Source organism: Lactuca virosa, chromosome 4 (assembly GCF_052849685.1).
Source record: "Lactuca virosa cultivar CGN04683 chromosome 4, Lactuca_virosa_CGN04683_v6, whole genome shotgun sequence".
Taxonomy (NCBI): domain Eukaryota; kingdom Viridiplantae; phylum Streptophyta; class Magnoliopsida; order Asterales; family Asteraceae; genus Lactuca; species Lactuca virosa.
Window position 1 is genome coordinate 319,131,032 of NC_136429.1, and position 8,745 is coordinate 319,139,776.

Below are 8,745 nucleotides of genomic sequence, written 5' to 3' on the forward strand. Positions count from 1 at the left end.
ACATATCAAATCATATCATAATACAAAACAGCCATGCACAACGGGTCTATTGTGTGACTGGTCCGCCCGCACCGGGCCTTCAGTCCACCTGGTCCACCCTCCGAATCTAGCCATGTACATCGAGTCTATAGTGTGATTGGTCCGCCCGCACCGGGCCTTCAATCCACCTGGTCCACTCTCTGAGTCTACAGTATGACTGGTCCGCCCACACCGGGCCTTCAGTCGGCCTGGTCCACTCTCTGAGCCTCGGCACGTCTGGTCCGCCCTCTTGGGGCCTTCAGCCTATCCGGACCGCTCGTTGGGCCTTCAGAATATCCGGTCCGCCCTGGGTATGTTGGTCTACAGCACAAAGCAGGACCCGCCTCAACCTAACCCCCGTCAAACAACCATGTGCACATAAACAATTAATCGCATAACAAATCCTTAACCAGACAAACAGTCTAACAGATCACATAGCATATCAACATCCTAACCAGGATTCTGACCTAACCGGTCACTAGCATAACATTACCCTATATACCGGGTACCAACATTAACCAGGTCACTAACATAACACCATCCTAAATACCAGGATACAGATCTAGCAAAGCAATAACATAACAAACAATGCCCGGATTTCCATCCGATAAAGGGCCGGCCTTGGTGCCGTAGACCCTGTCGATATAGTGAGGATGACTCACCTGCAATTGCCGAATGAAGAGATAAGACCAAGCTGCTCCGACCACCGACATGAACTCCACCATAGAACACTACCAAAGAACCAATACCAAAATTACCAAAATACCCTTGGAAGTCAAACTGGTCAACTCTTGGTCAAAGTCAAAGTCCTCAGTCAAAGTCAACCTTCCTGGTTGACTCTACTCGTCGAGTCAACCCGTCGACTCGTCGAGTTCTTATACTCAGAAAACTCCCATAACACGACTCAACTCGCCAAGTCGCCCCAAGACTCGTCGAGTTCATCGATCTCGGAATTCCAACCTGTCCAACTCACTGAGTCGCCAACCGACTCACTAATCCAAAGCTTTAAACCAAAAGAGGTTGGGTTCTGCGACCAGACTCGCCGAGTTGTTCTTCCACCTCGTCGAGTCCAAGGCAATCTTCATACAACTCGTCGAGTACACCCATGTGACTCGCCGAGTCTCTCTAGTTCTCAATCCATACAGAGGCTTTTCGAGCCATGCAGGGGCTCCAATCCATATATCCACTCTTCTACAGCCTAACCCTCACATAAAGTTGCAAACTTTACGTGAAACCAAGGAGATATAAGCCCAAAACACTCTAGGGCTAGGGTTTATGACAAAGGGGCTTCACCAATAACTCTTAGACAGGAGCTTTATGACATTATGGACCATCACAAGTCTAGATCTGAAGTAGCAACCTCATATCTAAGCCTCTAACTCGAAATAGCTCACAATCATACCAAAAATGCCCCAAATCTCAAATGATAATAGATCTAGATACAAAAGAGCCCAAGCAACAGATTAATACGTCGAATATATGCTCCAACTGAAGTAGATCACGGATCTACACCACTCCTTTGCAGCAAGTCTCTTGATCTTCAAGCCCCTTTCCAAGATTTTCTCCTTCAAGGCTCTATTCTCTCTATTAATGGAGACTCACTCGAATCTAGGGTTTCCTGGAACTCTCTGGGGGAATAGGAGGCTGGGAGAAGGACATAAAGTCCTTTAAATAGGGTGCAACCCTCGGGATTAGGGTTTTCTCATTCCAGCACCAACTCGTCGAGTACGTCTTCCGACTCGGCGAGTTGGCCACTTAACCCGCGATCAATCCCGCTCCGACTCGACGAGTAGCACACCTACTCGTCGAGTAGCTTCCTTAATTTACACTTAACACCCTCCAATTTCTTGCTTCCGAACTTGGGATGTTACAATTTGTCTGACTAGAATATTAACAACCTTTTGAGCAATCGTTAGTGATCCATTATTTGTTAGATAAATAATGAAATTCGTACTTGTTGAATAAAAATATCGTTCTCGTTCCATATCGTTGATTGTGCTCGTTAACTAGGTGCTCGTGTTTGTTCCTTTTCGTTTATTGAAAAATAAGTCATTTTAGTCAAGAGAAAAATTGTCAAGTTATAATTTGTATAAATTTATAACTGCCGGTTATGACACGCATTTTCTGTTTTATGACATATAGAACATTACTTATGTTGTTGGAGGTTTTACGACAGCAGTTTATGACATGCAAATATATCTGTCATAAAGGCTCTATTTGTGTATTTTCTTGACGCAAACTTTTATATTGAATATTTATAAAATACCCCCTGACAGTTTGCAAAATAGTCACAAAGTTTCCATTTTTGAAAATCACTAGAATAAGTGTCAACTTATCAAGGTTCCTTTTTATAAATTTTATTTCTAGACATGAAAGCATAGATAAAGGGCTTAAGTTGGACACATCCAATAGTTGGGAGGCTCTTTTGTACACAAAGTATCATCTGTTTCTTATGAAGTTGTGAAATCTTACGTTCATGAGGATATTACTAAAATAATAATTTAATAATATTACCACACACATACAAACATACCTATACATGCAAGTATGCAAGTATTTAGGCAAGATTTGACTTGTACTCTCCCCCAAAAACATTAAAAAATTGAAAAAGGTGGGGTATGAAGCTCACCTTGAGTTGGTTGAGGAGTTGTTTGGAGTTATGGAGTGAAGATCTCAAGCTTAAACTCTTGCTGAGATGAGGAACTTCCCTGGGAGGGATGCTTTCCTAAGGATGATTATCACATATTATTATGAATAACATAATATGGATTCATCTTGAAATATAATAAAATATTAGGTGGGTGGAGGAATTTACCTTTCAACTCCAGGGAGAAATTGAGAATATTTTCCCTTCCAGCAAGATCATTGTTCTTGCCTTGAAGATGAGTTTTGAGAAAATATGGGAAAAGTGAGAGAGAAAGTGGAGTCTAAACTCCTTCACTGTCGTTGCTTTGGAGTATAAGGAAAGCGAGGAATCTTTGGTGTATGGGGATCTGGTGGTCCATGCATAGATATTTGATGGGTAAAGCATGGGATACTGTGATTTGCATGGGAAATGAGGAATTTCATCAAATCACAAAGTCAATCCCTTTGTCCTTTTCTTCATTTAGGATAAGGTTTTCCTAAATCCCAACCATTTATTTTTATGAAGAATATGCTTAAAATAATTAATTTTAGCATAAAATAGGGGTCTAAGGGGTTTAGGATAGGAAAAATACGAGTTTGGTGTGATTTCCGGCGTCAAAATGTCCTAAAATAATGAAAAGGTCCGGAATAGTCCAAAATTCGGGGATAAATAGTGAATTCCGGAGCTCTAGGGTAATTTCCTAAGCTATAGCTCAAATTCTGGAGGGGAGGATTGGAGCTGCGAGGGTCCGAAATGGTTGGCAAGAAGTTCCGGAGCAAACAGTACCTTCTGGAGTGCATTCTCGGATTCCGAAGTCGGAGCGGGTCAGCGGTCCGGACAGACCAGATGCTTCCAAACCGAAGTGAGGTAAGGGCTTCCGGAGCTGCGAACTTATCCGGATGAGAGGATATTGCGAGATGGTCCGGATGAGAGGCTTCCGAGGCAAAGAAGGTTCCGAAGCAAGAAGCTTCTTGGTTTCTTAGAAGGTATCCGGACTAAGAGGGTTTCGGACCAAGAGGAGTCCGGACTAGGAGGGTTCAGGACCAAGAGGAGTCCGGACCAAGAGGTTCAGGACCAAGACGAGTCCGGACCAAGAGGGTCCTTTTGGGGTTTCCTCTTCCGGTTTTGAGCTGTTTTCGACTGAGGAAGGTACTTAGGGAGATTTGAGAGAGATTTGAGATACGTGGAGAGATTTGGGAGAGATTTCACATGCTTGGAGAGATTTGAGAGATGTTCACTATACTTGGAGAGATTTCGTATACTTGGAGAGATTTGAGAGAGATTCATTATTCTTGGAGAGATTTAGCATACTTGGAGAGATTTGGGAGAGATTCACTATTCTTGGAGAGATTTCGCATACTTAGAGAGATTTGGGAGAGATTCACTATTCTTGGAGAGATTTCGCATACTTAGAGAGATTTGAGAGAGATTCACTATTCTTGGAGAGATTTCACATACTTAGAGAGATTTGGGAGTGATTTCACATACTTGGAGAGATTTGGGAGAGATTCACTATTCTTGGAGAGATTTGGGAGAGGTTCATTATACTTGGAGAGATTTGCATTCTAACACTATATGGCTCCTTAGGAACTCATATTGTACACTTAAAAGTGTTAGCACAAGTCTCACAATAGTACTTGCTTATTTGAGGACGAAATTTCCTAGCCAAAAAGGCTAGTTGTGACACTGTCAGTCCCAGATTAGTGTGTCGGTTAACCACACAAGCTCCACTAACGACTTAACAAGGTGCAAAGTGCAATTTCATCGGATAGCACCATATTCACATTTTTCCTAAAGTAACTAAGATTGGGAATTTAATAAAAGTTTAGTTACTTTATAATTATCATTATACTTATAATGAGAACTAATGTCCTATCCTACTCGTTCGGCTAACGACCCTCCACCAGTCAAGGAATCGGTGGGTGAGAATGGACACCCATTAAACTACCATTTTATAGGCAGTAACCTTATACCCCCTTATAAACCGGCTTCGTGAATGAGGCCTACTAACGGTAAGACTGACTTATCTTATATATATATATATATATATATATATATATATATATATATATATATATATATATATATATATATATATATATATATATATATATATATATATTAAACTTATCATAATATGATAGTATAAGGGGTTGAAATTTAACTTTTAAAACTTTAGGGTTTAATTTGGAATTAAAGTATTCATAAGTGAAACTTTGCAAATTCCAAAACTTGAGGCAAGTTTTGAAACTTGTCAAAACTTTTGGTTTCCATAACTTATGAGTTTAATATGGTTTTTATGAAAAACTTTTCAAGTTCCATAACTTGAGGACAAGTTATGGAAGACTTTAAAAACATTTAAAAGAAAAACTTTTCATTTTCCATAAATTGAGGACAAGTTATGGAGTTCATAAAGGGCATTTAGATCATTATTTTAATTAACAAAATAATCAAATAATTCATACATGATCTAACTAACTCATAACAACAAGATAATTCATATCAACAATCTTCAAGAAATTAGCCTAATCATATAAACTAATACAAATCTTGAAATTATTACAATGATCTTTTAATTGGACAAGCATGATCACTACCATATCAACAATCTTTAAGAAATTAGCCTAATTTTAATTGAACAAGATAATTCATAAGAACAAGATAATTTATATCAACAATCTTCAAGAAATTAGCCTAATCATATAAACTAATACAAATCTTGAAATTATGACAATGATCTTTTAATTGGACAAGCATGATCACTACCATATCAAAAAATAGATTTCATGGTTCAAAAAACAGTTTGGGGAAATGATCCGAATCCAATTTGGCCAAAAAACTCGAAATTATGCACGTACATGCATCACCACCTCGTGGTAAATATTGTCACGTCGTGGTGGGCATGCAGAAACGAAATTGGCATATTTTCCAGCTTTGAAAATAACACAATGCAACAATATAACATAAAACTACCCTAGGCTCTGATACCACTGTTGGGTTTTAGTATACTACAACATCCTATGGTGTACAAACAACCCTAAAAGTTTTGGATCTATGTTTTCTCTAATTATACATCCAATATTGTTTCCAAAGCTTGAAGCCTACAACTAACATACAATTGATATAAATAACATAGAATTGAGTTATAGAGTTACCTCTTTCTTGTAGCTTGTAGTTTTGGCCTTTAAGAACTTAGTGCCCCAAATGTTTCATCTCAAACGTTTCACAACACACCTAGGACAAAGGAGAACTTGAGAGAGAGAGAGGCTACTTGCACACAAAAATAGCTACCACTCTTCTTGGAATGCATGGGGCCGATTTTGGTGACTAATGGGTTCCTATTATAGTGTGGCAATGTCTAGGGTTACATTCATGCAAACCCTAATGCCCATGACCTTTCATATTGTTGGGTTTTGCGCATTCTAACACTCCTAAGTGTACATGCAACCCTAAATACCTTGGATCTATGTTTTCTCTATTATACATACAATTATGAACATCCAAGGTATTATCCTAATCTAGCATACAAAATAATAAATATAACAAGATAGAATACATACCTCTTTGATGTAGAATGTCTTCATGAAGCTTGAGTGCCTAGTGCCCGAAGTGTGACACCTCAAATGGTTCACACAACACCAAATACACTTGGAATAACTTGAGAGAAACTTGAACACTCCTTGAAATCGTCTAGCCCTCACACTCACACATTAGTGCACGATTTCTTGAGCCATGGGATTCTTTTATATGGTGGCTATTAGGGTTACACCATGTAACTCATAACTTTACCCATTCCTTATGCTCCATGGATTTTAACCTCCATGGAGTATCCATGGGTCACCCCATGGACTTAGTCCAACATAAGAAATCTTGGATCACAAGCCCACATATATAAGAATGAATGATTTACACAATCAACCCATATATTTAATTAGTCTCCTTTTGATCACTTAATTAATTCCAAATTAATTCTTGATCAATACTAATTAAATAACCTTATTAATATATTAGAACTTATAATATATTAACCAACCTTAAGTGTTATTTCTCTCATTATAGTCTATCCAAATGCATGATGCCATGCAACCCAAATGGACCATGCCGGGTCGGGTCAAGTCTTACCAATTATAGTTATGGACTTAGACATTAATCCAACACATATTACTTAGGTTCCATGAGTTAAACCTCTATGGACTATCCATGGACTACCATATTGGTTTAGCCCATCCAAAATAACCATTGGCCCACACTATAAGAACCATTGATTTACCAAATTAATCCCTATATATTTAATTAGTCTCTTTTGATCACAAAATTAATTCCAAATTAATTCTTGATCAATACTAATTAAATAATATGATTTCATATTAATATATTAGAAATTATAATATATTAATAAATCATAAGTAACCTCTTACTCAAGTATCCATCCTATCAAATTGTCCTGATGATATGCAACCTGAATGGACCATGCTACTCTCAGGTCAAGTACATACCAATTATAGTTATGGTCTTAGATACCTAATTCAAAACTTCATACAATTGGTCCTAGTTGGTCTTTGTCTTATCCAAGACATCACAACTACCATTTACAAATGTGTTATAAACCTACTTAAGATATGTCACTCAAGGAAAAATCTTGGAGTATCACTCCAAGACTTGATTTTGGAACGAAGTATGACTCACCTTAATTGATTTAACCATTTCAGCAATTCCCGATTCCACTTCTTAGACATACAAGTGCACTAAGGTGTCCTTAGAGGATCAATTGTGATATGGTTTTCAGAATCATTAAGATAATCATAAAACACGATACTAAAGTACTCTCCTTTCCTTTCAGATTGGAGAAAATTTTTTATCTTTCTGCTTAATTTGATTCTTCTTATTCGTTCTGCTATACATTGAAACTTTTCAATGATTTAGAATTGTACTTAATCTTGTAAGCATAATCATATTCACTAAGCTTTAGTAAATCATGACGAATAGTCTTATCGTTCTTTGTGGTGGACTCGACCAGTGCACAACAGTGTGTACTTGATCCCCTAGTCCTTCACTTGACTCATATCTTTATGTGAACAAGGAATTAGTCTTAATTTTCCAAAGATGAAGGTTATCATTCATCATACAATACAAGTTGCATGATTCCAAGTTTCTGTCCAATTGAAACTTGGTGATGAGAATCTTTCCTTATTTGGTAAACTTAGACACTACCACAAACGAAAGAAACAAATCCATATTGCTAAAAATAGAAACATACAAACATCAATTTTCACAAATGCCATTGCAAGAAAATATAAAATAAGATAAAATCAAAATTTTTCTTTATTTATCAAATGTGGAAAACTTTTCCTTACAATGCAAATACATATGAAAACTATGTTGCTACATATTTCTAAGCAGTCTATAATAACTCCTAAGTAGCAGCTCACGATTCTGATCATCGAATCATGCGATCGAAATCCATTTCTTCGCGATCAGACTCAGCCTAGTCTATCTTTAAGCTTCCTTTCTCTTCTTCGATCCTACAAAACATCAAAATATAATTACATTCCATCATGTATTAAGAATCTCCAAATAGGAACTTAATAGAGTTAGATAGTGGACTTACCTGAAGCAGAGTCATACACTCTGACTTTACCATCCTTATGATCCTTCAAGTAGATACAGCAGCTCCGCATCCAATGCCCCTTCTAATGGCAGTAGAAAAAAACAGACTCTTTCGGAATGGTACACGGGACAATCTCAGACTTAGCCTTTCGCTTTACCATTTGGTCAAACGGCTTGACCATGGCTGATCCCTTTCCATTGGGAAGAGAAGACCTTTCTGGACTTCCAATGTTTCCATTGTAAATATCCATGGAAGTTTGGGAAGTAGATCTTCCAATCAAATTTGCTTTACCAGTGCGCCAAATCATTTCTGATTCAACAGCAATTAGCAAATAGGTAAGATCGATAAGGGTCACGTCGCGGTCTGTCATATAGTAATCTTTAATGAACTCACTATATGACTTAAAAGTTAATGAATAACCAAGTCAACAACCAACTTCCTTGACACAACGACTCCTAACATTCCCAGCCTGTCAATGTGTGACTTCATCTCC